The 26,405-nt window shown below is 44.2% G+C and overlaps 1 long non-coding RNA gene across 1 annotated transcript; it reads left to right on the top strand.

Annotated features, from left to right (window-relative positions):
* The first annotated feature begins 756 nt into the window (after positions 1-756).
* On the top strand, positions 757-13,689 carry LOC135981121 (uncharacterized). The gene is made up of 3 exons (XR_010598084.1): positions 757-830; positions 13,244-13,313; positions 13,563-13,689. It is a non-coding gene; the product is annotated as an uncharacterized LOC135981121 (long non-coding RNA).
* Positions 13,690-26,405: the final 12,716 nt, after the last annotated feature.

The raw sequence follows: 26,405 nt of genomic DNA, 5'->3' as shown, positions 1-26,405 counted from the left end.
CTGAAATGTAAGTACAATATTTATATTCCAATTGACTTATTTTATAAGTATACAGTAAAATGAGAAAGTCAGCAATTTTTCAGTAATAGTGTGCTGTGACACTTTTGCATTTTTATGTCTGATTTTGTAAGCAAGTAGTTTTTATGTTAGGTGAAACTTGGGGGTACGCAAGACAAATCAGACTTCTTAAAGGGGTGCAGTAGTCTGTAAAGGTTGAGAGCAACTGCTCTAAGCAATGGAGAATCCTTTTTTTGTAGTTGATTAAATAAATTAGACCCCTGAGGACAATGTTCCCTGTATACAAGCTTTACTGAACTTATTAAAAGCTGACTAAGGGAAACTGAGGCATGGATGTAATCGTGATTCCGCACCAGGGTCACTCCAAAGGTGAGTGCCAACCATTATACCATGATATAAAGGAGGGCCAACTAAACGATCTATAACGGTTCCTTCTGGCTTTCGACTGGTTGGTAAATGTTTTTTGTTCCCATGAACAATTTCAGTAAAAGCACAAATTTTTGTTTTCCTTAACATTTTTCTTTAAAAAAAGTAAGGTTTTGGTCAAAAACTGGTTTTCAAGCTTTCACTTTTTGATGAAAACCTGTAAGTTTAAATCAAAATCAGACCTAAGAGTTAAACCCTAAGCTATGGTATATATTTTGCAAGTCACAAGTAATATAAAAATTGAATGAAACATTTAAGATAGTTGCTGGTTATATAATTGCTTCTAGTGACTTCATAGACTTCACTCCCTATATATTTGGTTTGTTTTTAGAACTGAAACTGAAAATATTCACAATGGAAGCAAGTCAAAAGGTGACTTCAGAATGGTAAGCCACAGAAAATACATAATGAATAAATACCTTCTTTTACAGCCAGGTTTTCAGAATTGCAAGTATAAAAGCACATATTAGGGCTGTCAAGCAGTTACAAAATTAATTGTGATTAATCACAAGATTAAAAAAAAATAATGGCATTTTTAATCGCACTGTTAAACAATAATAGAATACCATTTATTTAAATATTTTTGGATGTTTACTACATTTTCAAATATATTAATTACAATTACAACACAGAATACAAAGTGTACAGTGCTCACATTATGTTATTATTTTTATTACAAATATTTGCTATGTAAAAAAGATAAAAGTAGTAGTAGTTAAGTTCACCTCATACAAGTATTGTAGTGCAATCTCTTTATTATGAAAGTTGAACTTATAAATGTAGAATTATTATTGTTATTTTTGTACATAACTGCACTCAAAAATAAAACAATGTAAAATTTTAGAGCCTACAAGTCAACTCAGAAAGTCAGTATTCTGGAGATGGGAGGGCTTGAGTTGTGCAGGAGAAGGGTCAGTTGTGCAGGAGAAAGGTGAATTCTTGATGCTGCTCCTGTTGGGCTGGGTTTCTGAGCTCACCAGGCTTGCCTCCTGTCCAAAGAGGAAGAGTTTCATCATAGAAATCTGCATTCAATGTTCAGGGAGGATGTGTGGGGAGGAGGGGAGGACAAGCAATGACTTGTGCAGGAGGAGGGTGAGGGAGGTGTCTTGCTGCTGCTTCTGGAAGGGTGGTTTCTGGTACTGGGTTCGCCAGGCTTGCCTCCTTTTCCTGAGCTAGGTGGGCTCCCTTCAGCTGAGTGAGCTCTTGTTTGCAATGGAGGGTGGAGAGGAGAGGTTGGTGCAGTGAGGCTGAGCTCACCAGGCCCCAGTTCTCTCTGGGGTATCCCCCCACAGCAAGGAGCCAGCCAGGGACAATGAGGCCCGGCATGGGGGAAGGGTCGGTCCCCGGAGTGAGGTGCTGGCCAGAGGAAATAGGGCATGGCAGGGTCAGGATTGCTACCTCTCCACTGGAGCTGGGATGGGAACCACTTCCTCTTCTCTTCCTGCCCTCCAGAGGTGTACTGGGTTACTGTGCCTCACTGGACACTGTCAGGTCCCTTCGCAACTGATGCTTCCCTCCCCACCCAGTGTTTTCAGTTAATCACAGGCAGTAACTGTGATTAATTGACAGCCCTAGTACATATACATAATTTTAATATTCCTTTCCACCAGAAACTCACTTAGCACATTTGCTATTAATGTCTGGTCAGAATTTTTGAAATCAAAATATTTAATTGAAAACTGCTCTTTTTATTGAAATGTGTAATGAAAGTACATTATTTGACATTTTCAAATTTTCTATGCACGCACAGACTTCTCTAGCTTAGTCACTCTGAAAAGCACAGTATATATTGAATGTAACTGAAGTTTAGGTTTGTCATGTTGGAGAGCTGGGTTCTCTGCCTGTTAATGTCTTTTTAAAAAATGGGAGGAATTGTTCAGTGGCTGTTCCCAAACTGTCTTCTAGGTTGGGGATCATGCCTGTCCTCAGTAAGTATAGTGAATTTGAATTCCTGGTCTCCTCTTTTCCAACTCAGGGAACTCTTTCCTAGGCTACAGAGTGTTTGATTAATCAGTCTTTCTCTCTCTTATGTTAAGACTCTCTAGAAGTGAGTGATTGTGATCTCACTGCTGTGAGATCATGTATTTTGTTATCAAATTATAATTTGGCACTTTCAGGTGGGTACACAAACTTGCCTTTAACAACTTAAAATACTTTTAAAAATATGCCACACATGTACCTAAAAATAGTATTTTAGGAATCCTTGTCACAGAAATTATATCTATGCAAATTTGAACCATAATCATACCATTATGTTAGAGGAGTACAGAAAAAAGTGAGACTTTCCTCTGAACAAAATAAAATGGAAGTTCTTAAAGGAAGCTTAATTATGATGCAGTTGCCACAGCACCATAATATGTAAATAGTTAATAATTAATAATTAAGTATAATTAAGTTGCCAGTACACCTCTACCCTGATATAACACTGTCCTTGGGAGCCAAAAAATCTTACCACGTTATAGGTGAAATCGCGTTATATCAAACTTGCTTTGATCCACCGGAGCACGCAGCCCCGCCCCCCCGGAGCGCTGCTTTACCGTGTTATATCCGAATTCGTGTTATATCGGGTCGCGTTATATCAGGGTAGAGGTGTATATGTAGATCAAGGATATATAGCATAGATCTTGGGTTTTGTCAGAGCAATACAACTAGTTCACTATAAATGGTTTTCTTGGTGTAGCCCTCTACATCAGCTCGTAACATGGTGTCAGAAATAAAGGAGTTTTTACTCCTTTTTTTGTTGTGGCTGATGAGCACTGAATCATTTTTGGCAATAGCTGTGAACAACTTTCCACTCCATGCTATATTGCAAATGTATGGAGAGATCTGTGAAAACTGTAGTTTATTCTGGGGCTCATAGATAAAATGCAAAGTGGCTGCAAAACTGGATTATGAAACCACAGTAATCTGAGTGGCTACACTGAATACAGCAATGGGTAAGGCCTGCTTCCTAATTAGTTAGCACAGATATCCAGCAAATGCAAAACAAAAACACAAAAAACCAAAAACTCAATGTGACAGTGCACCCCATAAGGCTTTATGGAAATATGCTTAGGAATGTATATATATGACATAACTGGAATATGTTTTATACTACATATTCCATGTGACATATCTCTGTAAAGGTTATGATCTACTGAATCTATTCATCCTATTTGTATGCATGCATTGTTTTTGTATTCGAAGACAGGGACACTTCTTAAGTTGCTTTCGGTTAAGTCTGCAGCTTTGGGGCACGTGGTTCAGACCCTGGGTCTGTGTTGGAGCAGATTGGCATGTCTGTACCCCAGACTAAAAGACAAGTCCAATCCTTCATAGGCTTGGCAAACTATTACAGGAGGTTTGTAGAGGGGTTCAGTGACATTGTATCCCCAATCACAGACTTATGTAAAAAGCATCAACCTAATTTGGTAATTTGGTCAGAGGCGTGCCAGAAAGGCTTCAACAAAGTAAAAGCACTACGGAGCCTGTGCTGGCCAGCCCTGACTTCTATAAGCCTTTTGAATTGTGTACTGATGCATCAGACACAGAGTTGGGTGCTGTGCTGATGCAGATGGGAGGACAGCAAGAAGCATTCCATTGCCTTCCTAAGCAAAAAGCTGTCCGCTGCCGAACATAATTACTCTGTCATAGAGAAGGAGTGCTATGCCATTGTGTGGGCCGTCAAACAATTAAGGCCTTACCTCTTTAATAGGAGGTTCAGAATTCTAACTGATCATTCACTTTTGGTATGCCTTCACCGGACTAAGGGTACAAACCCCAAACTGCTACCCTGGAGCCTGGTCTTACAGGAATTTGACATGGAGATTATGCATATTAAAGGAAAGGAGAACTGGGTAGCAGATGCCCTGTCCAGAAAAGAGGAATTTTAGGTATACTGCCTCCGCCGTGGACAGTGTCCAAGCCTCTGGCAGTAAGTTCAGGAGGAGGGTGTGACAGTGCACACCATAAGGATAGCAAGCATGTAGCCATGGTTTCAAGTGGTTCAAGCCATGGGTTCAAGCGGCCTCTGCTATTTCCACTCATCGGATGTGCCAGCGAAATGCAGTTCAGACAGTGGAACTTTAGTTATCAGTGCCCACTGGAGTACTCAGGTACCCCTCCACATGTCTCCTCAGGATTCGTGAAGGTTCTGAGACGAGGCTATAAAAGGGGGCGTGGCCCTCAAGACGCCTCAGTTCCTTCCAACCACATCCAGCCGATGGATTCAGGAACAAGTCAGGAAGATTGTTTTCTTCAGTGCCCTAGATAGTTAAATAGAATGGTAGTGCTTGAGTAATCTTTTCTATAGTTTTAATAATTAATTGGTTTTGTGAAGTTTTAGAATAGTACAGTTAGTTAGAGAGTCTTATTGTCTTTTGATTCCATTATGGCAGTTCCAAAAGTGAAGAGGCCAGGCTTCAAGAGGTTTGCTTCTTGTTCCTCTGTTTTCTCAACTTGGATGCACACAATATACTTGGCTTCCCTTGGAGAGGAACTTGGCTTGCCTTGGAGATGGACATTAACCTTCAAGATGCTCTATTTGCTTGACACTCATGCCTGGAAGGAGAGGCAGAACAGACTGCAAGCTCTATTACTGCAGCAAGGGTTGGCAGTCAAGCCATCCAGATCCAGAATGGTAAAGGTATCCTCCGCTGCCCCTAGGGTTAAGAGACAATAAAAGCCAGTACAGGTTGTGGCAGCTGGTGAGTTGGGATCTAAAAAGGTACCCACCCAGAGGAAGGATCCAAAACCAGTGGATCCAAAGCCTGCAATGGATCCGTAGCCTAAACACTAGGAATCATCAGTGGTATTGGACTCTGTATCTAAATAGAGGTTCTTCAGTACCAGGCGCATCAACTCCCAAGGACTGATCAGAGAGAAGAGAGTTGGTGCCAAGAGCCTTGAATCCAATGGATGTTATTTCCTATGGATCCAAAGGTTTGACTCCAGATGGAAGTACAACGGGGACGAAGGCTCCTCAACCATAGGGATTGTGTGTTAGTTCTGACCCATCCAACAATATTATTACAGTCATGGCCGACGTTCATTACAGAAAGATGGTGACTTTTGGGTACCACCAGTTTGGAGTCAGTGCAGAGACCTCTCTCTATCTGGCATAAGAAAACATGTGTCTGACCTTAGGATCTCAATTGTCACCCACAGAATTTAGGCTCCTACCCCCTACCCTCCCTGAACCTGGGGTCCACTGGCCCTCTACAGGTTGGTGGGGCCTTTTCCCAATGACAGAGCTTCACACAATGGTACCTAAGCTACTATTTATTAACTATACACAATGGAATACACACACCAACCTTGCAATGCTCACCACTCCCAATATACAAATTAATTTCACCCAAGGCCAGTCGAGGTCTGCTCGTTTGGGGCTCTGGTGCCTCTGCACGTCACAGTTGTGCGAAGGCCAAGAGTTCTGCCAGCTCAATCTTAAACTGAAGTCCAGAGTTGGTTCCAAAGAGCTTTACATTTCACACACATTATATTGGTAAAACCACTTTGTCTATACCTCAATCTATCACCTTTCTAAAAACCTTTAAAATAACATATTTTAACCAATCATACAAATTCCCCTTTGTTCTATGTTTATTTATTGCTTTACGCATTACAGCTTAACTTTACGACTTTGTTTTGCCAGATGGTCAGCACAAAAGGTTTTCTTTCAAGGTTTAGCTAATCTATGACCAGTGGTTCTTGGGTTTCTCTGGTCCCTCCCAAAAATTCCTCAGCATCAGTTTATCTTTTGGTATGACTGTTGGTGAGTGCGTTCCTGAGGTGAGAGTGCTTTATCAGCAGTGGAACGTTCTGTTTTAGTGATTTAGTGCGCTACCATCCGGTTTTACTTGGTCACAGATGGGCTGAGGGGTGGGTAAGTCGTCATCATGGCAACACAATGATCCATTGAGCTCCCTTAGTAAGGCTCTATTCCCAATTTTGATTGTATCTCTGTTACCTGGGATTCTTTCAACCCAAAGCTCTTCGTAACTTTTACTCTGTGCAACGTGGTGTCAGGAAATAAATCAATGGAGACATGGGCGTCCAACTGATAGATGGTTGGCACAAACAGTACAAGAGTGCTCTCACTTAAAGCTATACTTTATTTAATCTCAAACACTTATACACATCTGCCACAGATTAGTAAAACGCCCCAAAAATCCAACATTCAGATTTATCCAGGGTCTTGGGGAGGTCTCAAGTGGATAACTGCAAGTTCAGTGGTTGGCCTTCCATATGCAGGGGAACTTTAGAGGTGTGCAAGCATTCAAGTGTCCATCGAGCTCATATTTCTTCCTCTTTTTATAGCTAACTTGTTAGTATTACATAGCTTGTTCATCAAAAAAACTGCTTAGGAGATGCTAAGTTAAGTGTGGAGATTTCCAGCCTGTCAGGTAGGGAATTTTCCATCAGTTAACCAGCTATATAGCAATAGTTAACTATTGCCAGAATTTCCATCTTGCAAAAATCGCATGCTTCAGAAAAAACAACTCAAGGCAGAAGGTCATATTTACTCCTTGAGGTCACTCACTTCATCCTCTCCTCCTGGTCTGTTAGTTGTGCTGAGGTTTCAGAAAGGCCTCCTTTTAGCTGTTTTCAGAAGTAAGCATAACAGTTGGTATTACAGCTGCTGGCAGTGTTTTAAACATGTTACTGGGCTCTGGGCTATCAAAAATCTCATCTCCTGGAACACTCTTATTTCCAGCACCATCAATTGCAGATCCAAGGTCCATCTGCAGTCCAACTCCTATCAGGAAATGCATTGCATAGTAAGACCTTCTTTTAGAGGATGGTATGAAGATGATTCATATCACTAAAGGTCATATTATCTGGATCTGGGTATAGATTTCTGGCAAGATTGGAAATCCTAATGTGGACCAGGTGAATCCCTACCATTATCATATTTGGGCTGGGTGCCTGCTTAAGATCATCTGGACTGCCTCCTAGTATCAGGTCAAAATTAGAGGACTCCCCCTTTGAAGATGAAGTTTTATTTAGCTCCAAAACTGATGAAATCCTGGAGAGGATGATGGGGTGTTCAGATCTTCTTAATGAATGAATGTACTGAACTATGGAAATGGGCTGTTAGTTGTGGGTATAGGCAAAGTGGATCCATGCTGTTTGAGAACGCTTTAATGAATGTGCATGATCTTTTCAGAGAAGTAGGATACTGAGCACTTGGTGCTCAGCTCTGATGCAGGTTATAGGCATTCAGGATTGATGAAACAGTTTACCACTGAGATAGCTTCTTGGGGCACAATTTGACAGCCTCAATGGAAGGCGACAGGAAGGTCCTATTGGCCTAAAATATAGCCTCAGCATAGGCTTTTAGAAATGTATTATTTATCATCCAGTCTGAATCAGCCTTTTCTGCCTGCCATTGGTGCTCAAGTTTCCACCCCTCTCTCCAGGATATCTGTGTGGGCAATGGGGAAGAAGAGTCCATTTGGAGGCTAGCATGCTAGTTTATAATGGCAATGATTCACCAGGTCCTTGACTCCTCATCCTTTGGATGTGGTGCTGTTGTCCTGTGGCAGGCTTTGGAATTTGTTCAAGTCCAAGAGTCTTCCTGGTGAATCAGGATCACTGGTCTTTTTTGTTGCCTGGACACAGAAAGGTCTCTGACTACTGCCTTAATGAACTGGAGGTCTGTCCAAGACAGTGTCTGGTTTGGGATGTCCTCTATTTTGATATCTAGGCTGTAGATCAGGGCCAGGCTGTGACCAGCTGTGTGGTTTGGACCAGAGATGATCTCTGAAAGTGCTAAGGAGGCAAGTGAGGAGATGAGTTTTGGGGCTTGTGCATCTGCAAGCCTTGTCAATATGCGTTTTAAAATCTCCAGGATGATAAAAGACTGGAGCATTTCACCACTACGGTTGACAAGATATTAGCAAGCTCCTGTATGAATCCTTTGTCTATATTGGTCTGTAAATGAGCATAAAGTCTATTAGCTTTGGCTGTGGTTTCTGCTGTCAGATGAATGAATTTGAATGAAATTGCCTTACCTGCATTTGATGTCTGCAGAGAATTTGAACGCTGTGCTGCCTTTCTTCTTGTCTTATATGTCTGTGATTTTCTGAGTATCTTGGAGGGCATGAGATGGGCTAGCATGGGACCTGCAGTGTCATTTAGGCAGGTCTCAGTGATACAGACTATATTGGATGCTTCATCACTGATGAGCTCATATATTGTTGTTTGTTAACAGCAGATCTTGCATTGATAAGCATCAGTTTTAGTTTAAAGAACAGGAGTACTTGTGGCACCTGAGAGACTAACAAATTTATTAGAGCATAAGCTTTCGTGGACTACAGCCCACTTCTTCGGATGCATATAGAATGGAACATATATTGAGGAGATATATATATATATATATACACATAAACAGGTGGGAGTTTTAGTTTAGGATGCTTTGTACTGTCTACTTCCAGCCCCTTTTTAGGTAGTGGTCCTTTGCAGTATATAGGTGTTAGACGTCTGGAACCTGGCTTCCTATTTCTGCTTTTCTGTTTCCTGGGACAGTTCCTCCCAATTTGAACTGTGATAGGAGATGAAATGGATGTTGCCATGAGATGGGCCAAATGGAGATTGGTTGTCTCATTCACCAGATGCCATGGGAAGGGCAGGTCTGTTGGATATCCGTGGAGTTGTAACCTGGTTGAGTCCTGGGAATGGGCAGAGCTGGAGTAGTGTGTTCCTGGAGTAGTGGAAGGTGTGCTGGAAGCATGGTGGCATAACAGCAATGGAAACAGTAATAAATTACAATAATAACAGGTAAGGCTGAGCTGAGCAAGAGGAAGAGTCAATTGCATCAGACATCTATTTCCTTGAAGTAAGCTATCTGTGTTATCATGACATCCCTGTTACTCTTCCCTGCTTAGGGAAGGAGGTGGAAAGGAGAGGGGAAGAGAGAGAGCACGTACCATTTGTCTTGTCTGAGGGCTTGTTTACATTAACCATTAGTTCATGGCAAGTTGGGATGTAAATCTGCCCCTCACTAGCCTGATTCACATTAAGTGTCTGTGTGGACCCTGATGCTGCACACTAAAAGTGCTATGTGTGTTTTGATCTGTTCCTGTTTCAAAGCAGGCTAGATCAAAATGCAGTACAGAACTTTTAGTGTGTGGCAGCAGGGTCCACATGGGCACTAGTGTGTGGCAGGGTCAATTTACACCTCAGTTTGCTGCAAACTAAGTGTACAGACAAGCTCGGAGTTAGAGCTGTAAAATGGCCTCCTGACCTTCAGGTGGGGACAGGGATTTGTACTTGTAAAGAGAGTTGAGTCCTTTTGGCAGCCTTCTGCCTAGTGATGGTTCCTGTGTTGAGAGAGGAGCTAGAGAGGAGTCACAGCCTCATTTTCACCTTTTAGAAAATGTCTTTCAATTTTCAAAAAGTTAAGATGTGACCAAAGGTACTCCCCTGCTATTTCCACTGGTGCTGGCCAGCCGCAGAGCCAGCTGGAGCCCACTGCTACTGTGTTCCTGCTGGAGTGAGGAAGGAGAAAGTGGTCAGAGGAACAGAGACCTGACCTTTTAAGGGCTCTCAGGCTTCTCAAGAGGCAAGTAGCTGGAGTAGCTGGTCCCAGTTATGAGGGTGCAGACATACAGAGATACAAATAAAGCAGAAGTCTCGCCTTAGGTAGAGACATCAGTCTCTCCAGTTTGGGAGGATTTCAGACTTCGTTTTAATTCTGTTTGATTTGTTTTCTGTAGCATCAGCTGTGCCTTTTTTTTAAAAAGTAAGCATAGATTCAAATATTTTAAGGCCAGAAGTGACAATTGTGATCATGTGGTCTGACTTCCTGTATAACACAGACCATAGAACTTCCCAAAAACATTTCCTAGAGTGTATCCTGATTTAAAAATTGTCAGTGAAGGAGAATACACCACGCCACTTGGTAAATTGTTCCATGAGTTAATTACTTTCACTGTTAAAAATATATGCCTTATTTCTAGCAGCCCAAAGAGCTGAGGCCCTTTGCATGAAGAGAGCTTTTACTGGGTATTGGCTCAGCAGAGAAGAGATCCCTTTTTCCCAGAAAAGGGTTTATTTCCCTCCAACAGACTGTCTCCTAGTTTTTGTGTTAGGAATATTGGAATTGGGATCACTGTAGAGCTCCCAGAGTGATATTGTAGCTAAAGGGGCTAATGCTTGCATTGATCCTTGGATGTATAAATAGGGTAATATTCAGAGATAGAGTGATATAAAATTATCTCTGAATGTGGCATTACTGAGACCATTACTAAAATACTAGTTATACTTTGGGTTCAACTCAGATGAATAAGGGGTTATATCACCACCTGCCCTGCAATTCTGGATGCCTTAAACATTATGCTTCTGTGGCTCACAGCACTGACACCAGCAGCCAGCCTACAAGCATGCAGGTCATACCCTGGCTTCCACTGCCAAGTTACATTTTGAAGAGTGACCCCAACACCCTCCCATTATCAAATTTCCCCCAAACCATCTGCCAATGTGACAATCTGCTGGGGTTCCCAGAATCGTGAGTTATTGTGGTACCCCTCTCAGCCTCAGCAAGTGATCGTTTTGCTATTGCTAAGCTGCATGACAAATCACTGACACACCAGCTTATCTGCCTTAGGACAAAAACTTTTGTCCTCTGACTTTAAATTCTGTGACAACAGGGATGTTAACGGGCCACTTCATCTTGAATGGTCCCTTAAAATATGCACTATCTGTTCAACCTTGTATTTAGCTGTGACACTCTTAGTATTTTCCCCAGACCCAAGGAAGAGTCAACGGAAGTTGGTCCATTAAAAAATACTACCTCACCCACTTTTGTATCTCTTGCATCAGAGACACGTTCAAGCATGTGGAACCACATTCCCTTTTCTCAGGTGGGGTATTATGTCCTGTTTGCACACATTTTAAGAACATAATTTCAGCATATGTTTGTAATTTTGCATATGTTACTCCTACATACACCACACAATAATATTAATTATCAATGAGTTACGAGTTTTCCAAATATATATTACATAGCACTTTTGGGATCTATAACATGAAAACAGTGTTTTAAGTGTAGTGAAGATGTCTGGCTTGATAAGAGTTGCTGTTTTATAGAGTAGTGAACCACCTATGGGCCTCTGTCTCACATTACTTTGCCCTAGTTCTGGTGTCTACACTTCTAAAAGGAAGTTGAAAAAATTGGAGAGGATTCAGAGAAGAGCTACAAGAATGATTCAAGGTGTGGAAACCTGCCTTACGGTGAGAGAGACTAGTTCAATCTATGTAGTTTATCAAAGAGAAGATTAAGATGTGACTTAATCATGGTCTAGAAGTCCCTGCATGGGAAGAAGATGTTTGATTCTAGAGATCTACCAGACAAAGGCATAATAAGATCCAATGGAAAGAACCATCAAATTTTTTAATAGTGAAGGTAATTAACCGTTGGAACATCTTACCAAGGGATGTAGTGGATTCTTCATCACATTAACTCTTTAAATCCAGATTGGATGTATTTCTAAAATATATACTCTTGCTCAACCAGCAGCTGCAAGAATGCAAGAATCAGGAGGTCAGACTAGATGATCGTAATGCTTGTTTCTGGACTTAAAATCTTTGATTTTGTATCTTATAATTCTGATTATTATTGACTGTCTCATCTCCCATCCCCTTTTCACATTTGTGGTTATGCTGAGGGTATGTCTACATTGCAATCATAAATTGGGATTAATGTAGCTATCTGAGGTACAAGTAGCAATGAAGCTGCAGCAGCATGGGCTTCAGCACAGCCTAGCTGCCCAAGTAATTACCATAAGTTCCGGGTGATCTTGTACAGCCTCCATTGAAGCCCATGCTACTGTGACTTCACTCCTGTTAGTGCCCAATCTAGCTAGATTAAAGCTATCTTGGGTATGTTTACACAAGATGCATTTGGGGAGGAGGGATAGCTCAGTGGTTTGAGCATTGGCCTGTTAAACCCAGGGTTATGAGTTTAATCCTTGACTGGAGCAAAGTCCCAGCAGAGGTGTGCTGTCATGACTGCACTAGTATAGCATACTCTAGTTTGAAATTGGTGTAAGGGGGATTAGTGTTAGTCACAGTTTACATTGGTATTATGCAACTAGTTTAAGAGTGTGAACCAAGTCTTCCATGATTTCTTGCTACTCATCCATTCAGGAACTGACTGGAAGTTTCTAGTGAGGGATTGAAGCACTAATGGATAGAGTGGGTGGGGGTTTGTGTTCAATTATCAGCACCAGAGGACCACAACTTTAAAAGCCAGGTTGAGTTCTCATTCTGTCTTGTGCTGGAAGCTCAAGAACTAGGAATGGGAATCTCCTGTGAAGATCAATCCTGTCTATGTTGGTGCAGTGAAAAACCTGAGTGGAAAAATGCATATAATTTATATTTGCATAACATCTTTCCTCTCAACTCTCTCAATTATCCTACCACACACATACCTCGATTCCTCCCTGCACATGCTGTTCACCAATGTTCCCTTTTGGCTCTTCCACACTGCACCAGTATTCTTTCTGTCTCCCCTAACCAATACATCAACATACTATGCAATGAAAATTTAGCTTATATAAGCATTTTAATAATTCAAATTTATGTTTTAAGGATTGAAATGATAGATTCTGTAAATGATAGATAAAACTATAATGCACAACAGAAATTCCAAAAACATCTATTGTAAAAATGCAGGCTGGTAGTAACAATAAAAAATCATAAATGAGAGAATAGATTTTTTTCACTGTTTATTTTTTTTTAAAGTGTAAAACACAATTTAGCAAATTTAACAATGTAGATTTCTCCCCTTACTGCCTCCCCTCCCCCCCAAAATCAGTCAGAAGATATTCAGCAGAAATATCAGGATCCTGCAGCCCTTAGGAAGGACTATGGCCATATGAGTGTATGTAAGTATGAAATTATCAGTATGCTTACTGTGTTTGAACTGGTCACATTGATTATTTGAAGGCTGCACTGATTAAATTGGTTCAGCTTTTCTTTTAAAAACAATTTTGGTGTGACAATAGCATGAAAGCTCTAGAATCTCAGCTGGTGTAAATCAGCATACACCGATTTACACCAGCTAAGTATCTGGGCCAAAGTAACTTCTCTGCTCCTCTAATCAAACTGTCTCTTCTTGCTCTTATTTGTTGTAGGGGAACCTGTGGAATATAACATCGAACAAAGCACAGAAACCACCCAGAAAGAAGGTAAAATGCAACTGCAACAGCACATCAGCCCCATTAGAAATGAAGGAAGAGGTTTCCTTGAGTTAGTGAAAAGGTACTATAATAGCTTTAAACCATCTAGAGACAGATTTATCCATGGCAGGGAGCAGGGGCAATGCCCATTCATTAATTCATTATAGCTGAATGGTAGTTGAGGTTGGGACTTGCTTACTGTTTAACAGCTGTTTTTTTCAGTGCTCTACAATCCACATGCTTAATGGATGGTCCTGAAAATTGCTCTTTGCCGAGGGGGTTTTGGGGCAGGGCTAGTGGTCCAAATTTGGGTTCAGTTCGGTTCCCAAGCTACAGTTTCCACTAGAAGTCCAATGATATGAAAACATTACATTTATTTTTATGTTTTTGTGCACAATGGGGATTAAACTATATAACTCTAATACTTCCAAAACTTGGAATTAACCTCAGCTAGTGCTGGGCAACCACTGGCTCTTTGGAGACACAATATTTCAAAAGTTCTTCAGGATAAAGTTTGAAACTACAATATAGGTTGAATGAAAGTGATATGCCAAAGAGATTGAAGTGTGCATAAGCAACAGGATTAGGGTTCTGCTGTAAGACAGAACCCAAGCACAACCCATGTATTTTGAGGTTTAATCCTGTCCTCGGCAGCTTTCTGATAATAGGTGTTATGCATATCAGTTGCATTCTTCATGTGCTCTTTCTAGAATTTTTGCTCTGACAGCAAAGCTTGTTCAAGAGCTGAGATTTCAAAGTGCTCTAAAATGCATATGCTTACTCAAATTTTACTTTAGAAGTATTGTCATAGAAAATAATATTAACTAAATAAAGGGAAGATGAAAGATTCTAGTAAGCAGCTGCATTACGGTAATGTAATCATAAGTCATGCTGTTCCCTAGTTTTCAGAAGTATTCAGTGTGAGTGTGATCAGAGAAAAGCAAATAGCTATGACTCATCAATGTCAACATGATCAAAGCTGCTGTTCTGCATCAGGAAACACATCAATTATAGAGAGTCCTGTTCTAAGGACTGATGTAAAGTCCACAGTGACTAATGTTGTACCAAAATACTGTCATCAGTCAAAGCAGTAACTTACGTTTATCATGAAAAATAAACATATAAAACAAATGTAAACTTTCTTCAGTAATTCACCCAATCTACACAAAGCAAGGATCACACCCATCAATTTCACCCCTCAACGTGCTGGAATTCCTTGGAAAGGGGGCTCTGAAGGAAATGTCAGACACTAGAAAAATCTTAGTTGTGTAGGGCTAGATCCACAGAGGGATTTAGGCATGGCAGGGCTGAGTATTATAGTGCCTACCCTTTAGACATCCTGTCACCTAGTAGAATTCCCAGCCCCAGGTTAGGCACCCAGGCTCCCTATACAATGTCTGGGGAGAGTTAGGTGCCTAAGAATGGGATCCTTTGGCAACGTCTACACTACAGAGTTTTGTCGACAAAAGTTACATCGACAACCAAAAAACGCTATAGTAACATCGCTATTGCATGTTCACACTACGCTCCCTCTGTTGGCAGAGCACATCCGCACCTAGTGCTCTAGCATTGACAGTGAGAGTGGTGCACTGTGGGTACCTATCCCACAGTCCCACTCACCACCTTATGCTGCTATGACTTGTGGGTTGGCGGAATGGATCGCAGCGCATCATGGTTGTGGGCTCAACGTCCCATGATGCATTGTTTTCTGTCCCAACATTCCATGGTCTTCCAGCCATCTGTGTGTGAAAGGAGGGATCCCAAACTGCTCTCCAGTGCTCTGCTAGTTGTCATTAACACATCGTGGTTGGCAGTTTAGTTAATTATAAAGTTTCTAACTGAACAGTATTCAGAGTTGCCTGACCTGCTGGGTGACATGGATAGGAGTGACATATGATTACTTTTGGCATTCATGGAACAGCTGCACGCAGTGGACTGGCACTTTTGGGCTCAGGAAACAAGCACTGAGTGGTGGGATTGCATCATTATGCAGATCTGGGATGATGAGCAGAGGCTGCAGAACTTTCAAATGCGGAGAGCCACCTTCCTGGAACTGTGTGCAGAGCTTGCCCCAGCACTGCGGTGCAAGGACACCAAAATGAGAACTGCCCTCTCAGTGGAGAAGCATGTGGCAATTGCAGTATGGAAACTGGTGACTCCAGACTGCTACTGGTTGGTTGCTAATCACTTTGGAGTGATGAAGTCGACTGTTGGGGCCGCTTTAAGGCAAGTGTGCAAGGCCATTAATCACACCCTGCTGCGAAGAACCATGACTCTTGGCAATGTGTGTGAAATAATGAATGGCTTTGCAGAAATGGGTTTCCCTAACTGCAGAGGGGTGATAGATGGCACACACATCGCAATTTTGGCACTGGATTACCTTGCAACGAAATACATCAATAGAAAGGCGTACTTTTCCGCAGGCATTTCACTGACTGTCAGGATGGTTGTGAACCCATTGGACTTGGATAGTTCTACTACAAAGGCTAAGACTGTCCAGGGGCCAGGTGGAATCTCAAGGAGTTGTGGGAGTCCCAGGGATTTATTGTGCAGTGCCTTGGAGCGGGCACATACATTGCAAGAGGCCGCATAGGCCTGCACTGTGTCCTGTAAGCAAAGTCACTAGAAGAAATGAATTTTAAAGTGGCCAAAATGTTCTGCCACAGGGGAATCATGGCATACCTGTAGGGTGGTAGCCTCAGAGGTCCAAGGGGATATATATGCCCTTTTACATAGGTTACCCCATCTAGGCCCTTGTGGGGTTCCTTACTTATGGTTTCCTGGTCAGCAGGAGGGATCCCATGCACAGAGGCTGATCTTATGAGGGTGAACAGATCTTGGGGAGGAGCTACACCCAGAAAGTTCTGAAGCTTGAGGATGCAGGAGGTTTTCAGGTTCAGGTCTTTCAAGTCAGTGTAATACTCACTCTTCTGGGACAAAGCATCAGCTTTGCTGATTTTGGTTACTGGGTAACAAGAGATTACAAAATTAAAGTGCAAAAAGAATAAGGCCCACTGAAGTTGTCATTGGTTGAGGACCTTAGCCCTATGCAGATATTCAAGGTCCTTGTGGTCAGTGTACAGCTGGACAGGAAACTGGACCCCTTCTAGATAGTGGCACCACTTCTGAAAAGCGGTCTTAATTGCCAGTAGTTCTTTGTCTAAAATGTTGTAGTTCTTCTAGGGGAGTTTGAGTTTTCTGGAATGGAAGATGCAAAGATGTAGCAGTTGTTGAGGACCATGCGTTTGGGATAGCACAGCTCCGATCGCTAAGTTGTAAGCATCTGCCTTGAGGATGAAGGCTTGCATGGTGTCGGGGTGGACCAATATGGGAGCAGTCATATAGGTGAGCTTCAATTGTTTGAAGGTCTACTAGACCTCAGGGGAGAATTGGAACCTGATGTTTTTGAGGAGCAGGACAGTGAGAGGGTTGATCCACTCTGAGAACTTCAGAATGAACTGCTGATAGGAGTTTGTGAACACCAAGGAGCATTGTAGTTCATGAACATTCTGTAGTGCTGCACACTGTATGGATTCATTTTGATACCAGCAGGAGAGAGGATGAAACCTAGGAATTCTATGGAGGACTGATCAAAAGCACATTTTTCTAGTTTGGCATAGAGGCCATGTTGGCATAACCTGTCCACAATGGAACAGACTTGCATGGTGTGCTCTTCAGCATTGTCTGAGAAAATAAGCATGTCATCCTGCTATTGGTCCAAGTGTCCTAGAGTACATCATTTATAAATTGATGGTTGGTGCACTTATCAACCCAAATGGCATCACAAGATACGCAAAGTGTCCATAACGTGTTCAAAAGACGGTGTTCCATTTGTTCCCAACTCTAATACATACTAGGTTGTAGACCAGTGATTCTCAACCCGCGGCCCATGGGCCACATGTGGCCAATTAGCACACAGCTGTGGCCCAGCCCAGGAGTCGGGGTTGGGGCTCCGGCTGCCCCCGGCCCCGTGCAGCGGCAGGGTCAGGGTCCCGGTTTCTCCCCCCGTGCAGCGGCAAGGTCAGTGGCAGGGCTGTCAGCTGTCCCCCGGCACCATGCAGTGGCATGGTCAGGGTCTGGGGTCCCAGCTGCCCCCTGGCCTTGTGCAGCGACAGGGTCAGGGTCTGGGGTCCCGGTTGCACCCTGGCCCCACACAGTGGGGTCCAGGATCCCTGCACAGTTGGGGTCTGGGTCCCTGCCACCTGCCCCGCATTCTGCTTCTGGCCTCATTCTGTGGAGGGGTCTCTGGGCAGAGGGGTCTGTGATAGCAGCCAGCCAGGAATTCCTCTAGTTCAGTAGTTCTCAAACTTATTTGATTGTGTCCCCCTTCTTTGTGTCTGTAATCATCTGTAATCCCTGCCCCCCCTCCCCCAGTACATATACTGCCATCCAGCTCTGAAGGCAGCACCGTGCCAGCAGCAGCAAAGAAGTAAGGGTGGCAATGTGAAAAGCGATATTCTTCAATTCACTTTTCACAGCAGACTTAGCGCTGCATTGCCATCCTTACTTTATTGTGACTGCTGCCACCCCCAGGCTGACAGCTGAGCCCCGCTGCGTCCAGGTGAGGGATCAGGGGTGCGGGGAGAAGCAGAGCCTGAGTTCAGGCTGCCTCCTGGTGAGCGAATGGGAGGGAAGGAGAGCCTGAGCCTGGGTGGTGGGCTGTCCCCTTTTATCCCTGCCTCCTGGCTGTGCATGGCCCTTCTGCATGTGCCCCAACCACCCGGGGCTGAGAGCCTCTTTAAAAAAAATAAAAGCGCACAGCTCAACCTCCCTTGACACATTCCCATGCCTCCCTTGAGAGGCCCACCCCATAGTTTGAGAACCACTGCCCGAGTTGCTCAGACAACTTCCTGATGTTACTTCCTCATTTATATAGAATCCCTCAGCCAATCAGGGGGCTGAATGTTTCACCCAATCGTGAGCTTTGGGGCAGGGTCTTCTGCAAGCTAACCTTTCACTGGACCCTTCCCTGGTTTCTCACGTGAGCTGCTGTGTGGCAGTCACGGCCTGGGCACTTTCCGGGGACCCATGGGCCTCGGTTCAAGGTCTATGATCCCTCACATTATTCAGCTGCAAAAGATCTACTGAGCCTCTTGGTACTGTCCTCACCAGTCATCCAGACCAACCGTGCCCTGCTGGCTCCATCACATGTGGTGCACACATTGGCACCTATGTTGGTGCTGGTGACCTCATGTCTGGTACTTCTTTTCTCAATCTCCTCAATGTTGGCTCCAGGGCCACTGGTAACTGCTCCACCCCAGTGTACAGTACTGGTAGCTGGGAAGCCCCTGATGTTGCTACTAGTACTGGAGTCCTATTGCTGATCACAGTCCTGATCTCCAGTGACACCACCTGGTACCACACCACCACGACTTTCTTAATACTCCGACTCCTCAGAGTGCAAAGTGGGTTCTTGTGTATTCCCACTTCAGGGAATCTATGGTGTCCTCCAGGAATTGTTCCCCATCCTGTAGACATTATGCTGACAAGAGCAGGTTGAAGGACTGGAGTGCCTGATCTAGGTGCAACTGGCCTCTAGTTCAGTATCAGCCCCATCATTGGCCTTACTGGGTACCTTGGGGGATGCTGCCAACATTCAGGTCCTCGTTTCCTCTGTGATACAGAAATATATCCCCGAGAGGGAGGGGAAGTTTGCCCATGCGATATTGATAGGCAGATCGAGGTCAGGGTCAGTACTGAGCTCTTCATTAGCAGGGAAGCCCAGGACTGCCTGTTACCTGCATTAGACACCTGCCATCTGCATCTGCCGTTCAAGACCAGCCTCAAGAAGGTAATCCCCTGCCTCCTCGGAACATCTCATCTTTGTTACCAGATGAGGAAATGTCTTCTTTAGTATTAGATGATTTTAAGTTCTACCAAGATCTCCTGGATGGTTATGTCCTTTGATGTACAAATGGAGCTTGTGGAGGAGAATCCTTGTAAGCTCAGACATTTTACACCCTGCCATGATAGGGAAAGTTGCCCTTCCTATAAATGAGGCAGTAATGCAGCCTATTAAGACCTATGGCAAACCCCATCGTCCATCACGTCTGTGGCGATTGTGCATGGAATGCAAATACCGAGTTCCATCCCAAGGGTTTGAACAGTTCTATGAGCATCCCACTCTGGGCTCTCTGGTAGTAAATGAAAGTTAAGGTAGAGCAAAAGCTGCCCCTAAACAAAAGGATGGAAAGAAATTAGAACTTTTCAGTGGAAGGTTTATTTTTCTGCAGATTTACAGCTCCCTGTTGACTGTTATAATTATTCAAACTTGGACATAGGAGGCTATGTCCAAGTTCCTCAGTAAGCTGCCTGAAGATTCTAGAGGCAAGTTCCTGTCACTTCTGGTGGAAGGTTGGCAGGTCTTCAGGTCAGCTCTGCAGATTTTGGACTCAGCTTCCAGCATTGCAGTGACAACAGTAACCATGCACTTCTCATTCTGGCTCAAGTTGTTGGGGATCCCTGCAGAAGTAGGCAGACTATTGAAGACCTCCCCTTTGAGGTCCGTGCTTTGTTCTCCTCTAGACTGAAGAAGCACTGCATATATTAAAAAATTCTAGGGCAGTGTTAAAATTTCCTTCCCCAAAGATAACAATGTTTTGGCCTCAATTTCAGTATTATATGCCTAGCCGGGTTCAATAGATTCCATGGCCAGAGGGACCATTGTGATCATCTAGTCTGAGCTGCTGTATAACAGGCCATAGAACTTTCCCAAAATAATTCCAAAATCATATCTCTTGGAGAAGCATCCAAACTTGATCTAAAAATTGTCAGGGTTGGAGAATCCACCACAATCATTGGTAAATTGTTCCAATGGTTAATTACTCTCATAATTAAGAATTAACACCTTATTTCCTGTCTGAATTTGTCTAACTTCAATTTCCAGCCATTGGATCAAGTTATACCTTTCTCTGCTAGATTGAAGAGCCCTTTATTAAATATTTGTTCTTCATGTAGATACTTACAGAATGTAATCAAGTCACCCTGTAGTGAGATTGAGACTCACCACCACGGCATCTCCAGCTGGTCGTCCTGGGAATTAGCTCTTCCAGCCCGGAGAGCCCTCTGCAGGCCGGTGTCTTGCCTGCCACTGGCCCCTGTGTCCCTCCCAGACCCTGATGCCCCTCTATGTCAGGGTTCTGCCCCCAGTTGTAACCCACAATATGGGTCTCCCCAACCCCCGCTAACCTTCTCTAGCCCGAGAGCTAAAGAAAAAAAAAAAGCTTGTAAATTCCCTTGCGGTAGTTTAACTATTCTGCCTTCAGGCACAAATTCCTTTCCTTGTCCTTGGTTGGTATTGCTGCCACCACCAAGTGATTTACACAAAAATTCAGGGGAGGGTACTTGGAATCCCTATCCCCCCAAAATATCCCCCAAAGCCCCTTCACCCCCTTTCCTGGGAAGGCTTGAGAATAATATACCAACTAATTGCCTTAGCAACATGAGTATGGACCAGACCCTTTATCTTTAGGACGCTAAAATCAATCAGGTTCTTAAAAGAAGAACTTTATAATAAAGTATCAGAGGGGTAGCCGTGTTAGTCTGGATGTGTAAAAAGTGACAAAGAGTCCTGTGGCACCTTATAGACTAACAGATGTATTGGAGCATAAGCTTTCGTGGGTGAATACCCACTTTTCAGATGTGTCTGACGAAGTGGGTATTCACCCACGAAAGCTTATGCTCCAATACGTCTGTTAGTCTATAAGGTGCCACAGGACTCTGTCGCTTTTATTATAAAGAAAAAAGTAAAAGAATCACACCTGCAAAATCAAGATGGAAGGTAACTTTACAGAGTAATAAAAAGATTTAAAACACAGAAGAATCCCCTCTGGACTCAGCTTCACAGTTACAAAAACAGGAATAAAACTAGCTTTGTAGCATAGGAAAATGTACAAGCCAAAACAAAAGATAATCTAACACATTTCCTAGCCTTACTTACAATTTCTGTAATTTTAGATGGATCATTCCAGGTATGTTTTCAGGAGATGTTGTACCTGCTTGGTCTCTCCCTCTGTCCGGAAAGGGAACAAAACAAAGAGAGATGCAACAAATTCTCCTCCCCTCCCCCAGATTTGAAAGTATCTTCTTTCCTCATTGGTTCTTCTGGTCAGGTGCCAACTAGGTGATTTGAGCTACTTAACTCCTTACAGATAAAGCGATTCAGTACTGCTGCCAAGGAGGGATTTTATGCTACCCTTTTCTTTATATTTATGACAGGCCATCTTCCTCATTTGTGGTATTTTGTGGCTTTTTGGACATCTAGTAAGGTGTTCTTAAATGATTGCCAGTTATCATTCACATTTTCTGATTAAATTCTTCCTCCCAGCTGATTTGTCTCATAATTGTTTTCAGCTTCCTGGACCAAAGCAAAAACACAAGTAGTAAAGGAGATCCCCATCGTCTGCCTCAGTTGTTGCTTCATCCAAACAGCCCTAGGCCTGTTTGACTCCTGAATCAAGGATAGCATACCGACCATACTGGATCTCACCAACAATCTCCTCCCTCCCCCCACAGGAGCAAGTTTTCACAGTTCCTGAGCATGTCCATCACCTCAAACAAGTGTGTTCTGAGCATGGTGGAATTGGAATACACCCTGCAGTTCCTGGTTATGTCTACATGGCAGCTGGGAGTGCGATTCCCAGCACAGGTCATGCTAGTTGTGTTCAAGCCAGCATGCTAAGTATAGGAGGGTAGCTGTGGTTATACAGACAGTAGCTCGGTCTAGTTGCCTGAATATGTAACCCACCCAGACCCTCTTGATACGCATCTGTGCTACCCTGGCTACGCTACTATTTTTAGCGCACTAGCATGAGCTGCAGTGTAGATGTACTGCTTTACTTCCCCATTCCTAACTTCCCTCCTTATTCCTTTTCAGAGACCCATCTCATGAATCTGCATTAAGACAATAAATGCAGTCTCTTCATTTCTGGGGAGCTACCGAAGAAGTGCCACCTCAGTATCAGAGCAGGGTGTTCTATTCCCACTACTTCCTAATACCCAAAGCAAAAGACTGTCTCAGGCCCATTCTAGACCAGAACTTGAACAAATTCATGAAGAAACTATGGTTCCGAATGGATTCCCTTGCAACTATTATCCCTTCATTAGATCTGGAAGATTGGTATGCGGACTTCGAGTTGAGGGATGCTTATATCCACATGGTGATCCACCCTAGCCACAGAAGGGTTGTAATTTTTAAGGGTTGTAATAGGAGGAGACCACTTCCAGTTCACACTCCTTCCCTTCAGCCTATCCTCTGTGCCAAGGGTTTTCACCAAGTGTGTGGTTATGGTAGAAGCCTACCTCCACCATTAGGATGTTCAGATGTACTCTTACTTGGATGATTGGTTGGTGCAGGATCACTCCTGTAAGCAACTGGAAAGAAGTATCCATGGGATGCTCCATCTGCTTTGTTGAGGTTAGGCCTGGAAGTGAGCAAAGACAAATTGATCTTCACACCCCTACAGCGAATAGAATTAGTTGGGACAGTCCTGGTCTCAACCCTAGCCACGGGATTTCTGCAAAGGTCATTCCCAAACCTCAGTGAGAAACTGCCTCATGCTCCTGGGGCATATGGCTGCACACACTTATGTGATTTCCCTCATACAAGACTGTATTGTTGAGGTTTACAGGCATGGCTTAGGTCAATGTACCATCCTAAGGACTGACATGTGTATATTTCAGACAAGATCCTGTTGTTCAGTTGGTGGATGAATCAATACAACATTGGCACACAGCTCCATTGCACCTGGCTGCAATCTTAGTGTTTCACACCCATACTATGGCTAGGACTGTATTTGCTAACCCTATGACTACCAGGCTCCTAAAAGGCTTAGAAAGATTGTTTCCACCTGTCAGAGACCCTACCGCACAATGGGATTTGAACTTGGCATGATCAGCCCTTATGGGTCTCTGTTTCAAGCTGTTAGCCATTGTTATATCTCTTGTCAAGGTGGCCTTTTAATAGCCATCACCTCCACAAAGAGAGTTGGGGGAGGTACGTACTCTGGTACACAGTGTTTTACAAGGCAGCTTAGGCCACACCCTAGGTTACTCTCCAAAATGGTATCTGATTTCCACCTCAATCAGTCAATATATTTACTGGTCCTCTTTCCAAAGCCACACGCTCACAAAGATGAACAAAAGCTCCATATTTTGGATGTTCATTGAGCCTTGGCCTTTTTCCTAGATAGAACGAAGTCCTTTTAGGGCTCTTCTCAACTGTTTGTCTCTGTGACAGGGTTGGGACTCACCACCGCAGCGCCTCCTACTGGTCGTTTCGGGAATTAGCTCAGCCCAGTGGAGCGTCCTCTCTTGGTGGTGTCCCGCCTGTTGTCTTGCCCTTGGTTGGCGTCTGAGCCTGCATTGCTCTCCAGTTCGCGGTGTCCTCTTCAGGACCACTGCCCTCCGGCAGTGCCCTCGCCCCATTCCGGGGGAGGAGGGAGAATCAATCAGCTATCTCTGTGCACCCCAGCCACCATGTCCGGCCACACACCCCAAAGTCTAATCCCTCTTGTCAGGGATCTGGCGTAGTCTATAATGGCTGCTCCCTATGGCCGAAGGCTGGGTGTACTGCAAGGGGGGAAAGGGGGGGATGCAGGTCCACCCTCTACTCTGGGTCCTGGCCCAGGGACCCTCTGGGGGCAGCCTTGCTGTCCTCCTTCTCTCCCCTCGTCTGTCCACTTCCCTGGGCTGCTTCCCCTACAGTCCCTTGCACCCGGTAGGCCCTTCCCTTCAGGGCCTGCAGTCTGGCAGACACTGGGTTAGAGCTCCCCGAGCCTGGCCAGCACTGCGCTGTCCATGGTGCCAGTCTCCCAGCTGGAGACACACCTTCCCCTCTTGAAGGCCTGGGACAGACTGACTGCTCCCTTCCCGAGCAGCCTTTTTATAGGGCTTAGCTAGGCCCTGATTGGCTGTCTCCATTCTGGGCCCCGATTGGCTCCCACTAAGCCCTTCTCTGATTGGCTGCCTGTCTGCGCAGGTGCACTGGCCTGCCGCAGCCCACACTCTCAGGGAGTGGGGCAGTCCGCCCACTACAGTCTCCTATGCAGAACAAATAAGAGGGCTTTCTGTAACAGCGCAACAGCTTTCCAAATGGATCACCAGCTGCATTGCCATGTGCTACAGAGACAAAAATCATCACGCCTCCAGAGAAACTGTCTGTGCATTCAACCAGAGCACACTTAGCCTCCACAGCATTAATGAGAAACATCCCTATTGTGTACAGCTGTAGAGTGGCATTATTGTCTTCAATCCGCATATTTGCTAGGTATTATGCAATTACTACTCCATCAGGGAAAAACATGAATATGGGGAAAGTGGTCCTGAAGTTCCTCTTCCATTGAGACTTCTAACCCCACCTCCATCAATAACACCTTGGGAGTCACCTAGTGAGGAAAAGAGCTTCAACTTCTCCCCTCAAGGAGCCGCCAAAAAAGAAGCGGTCTCCAGCCCGCTCCTCATCCTCAGTACTGACCACATCGCAGCTGAGTATTTATGAGGCCCCAGGATCTTCTGGTACCATGTGTATTGTTAAAGCTAGTGACTCTAAGTGGGCAGGCACAGAAACCTATCTCCTCCACTACGGCACTGACAGACCCGCCTAAAGATGCGGCACCGAAACGCTCCACTCAGGTTGTTGCACCACCTCCTGTCCCAATAGTGCAGAGCACTCCGATGTTGGCACCGACAACTACGATTACATCAGCACTGCCAGCACCAACCACCTTGGTATCAAAACCATCGGCATCACACCCTTTTCTATATCATGTGGACCTGCAGGTCTCATCGATGCTGGAATCACTTCTCTTCAGCACCGATGTTTCTCTGGCATGCACCGCACTGTGTCAGCCCACTTCACCCCTGGCTTGTCCAATCTGTAGAGAGGAAGAAGATATTGAAGAGGAGGGTGCTTTCTCATCTCACCACTCCTCTCCCATTGAATCCACTGCAGCGTTGGGTCCAACTGTACAGACTGTGGCTCACCACAGAGCTGACATCCATGGATGCCACTGCCTATGCCATTCCCCACTCAGTGGCCTTACAGGGACCTCTTGGGGCATACAGGAGGCAGTACACCAGACCCCAAGCCGAAACAGGGAGAGGCTTAGATCTCCCCCACCACCCTCAGTTGCTGCACCTTCACAGCCCCCTGAAGAAAGCTTTGAAGAACAGGAGGAGGCCCAGGAACAAGACACAACATCAACATCCAACAATTCTTCCTCATCCTCAGACAAGGCCATAATGCCACTACCATCCACAGCAGCGGACAATTTTAAACATTTTCAAGAACTCTTTAAAGAATTGCAGATACCCTAGAGATCTCTCTGGAGGAGGTCTTGGAGTCTCAGAACAAATTACTGGACAGTCTCCATATATCCTCCTCATAAAAAATTGCACTGCCCATAAATGATGCACTCATGGAGCTGGCCAAAAACATATGGCAGACCCTGGCTACAATACTGCCCACCTGCAAGAGAGCTGATAAAAAGTACTATGTTCCCTCTAAAGGACTAGACTTCTTATTTTTTCACCCCACAGTGTACACGCTAGTGGTTAATGCTGTCAACCACTGAGGCACACAACAACCTTGATCCACTTCATACGACAAAGAGTATATTTCTTACATCTCTTTGGCCACAAGGCCTATTCATCCACCACTCTTCAATTCTGGATTGCTAATTATGCTGCCCTAATAACAAAATACAACCACGCAAATTATTCTAAACTCACTGAATTTACTGACGACATACCAGAGGACAAAAGAGACCAATTTAAGTCCATCATTTTGGAGGGCCCATC

The sequence above is a fragment of the Chrysemys picta genome, chromosome 2 (genome assembly GCF_011386835.1).
Source record: "Chrysemys picta bellii isolate R12L10 chromosome 2, ASM1138683v2, whole genome shotgun sequence".
Classification (NCBI taxonomy): Eukaryota; Metazoa; Chordata; order Testudines; family Emydidae; genus Chrysemys; species Chrysemys picta.
This window is presented reverse-complemented; position numbering and strand designations above follow the sequence as displayed.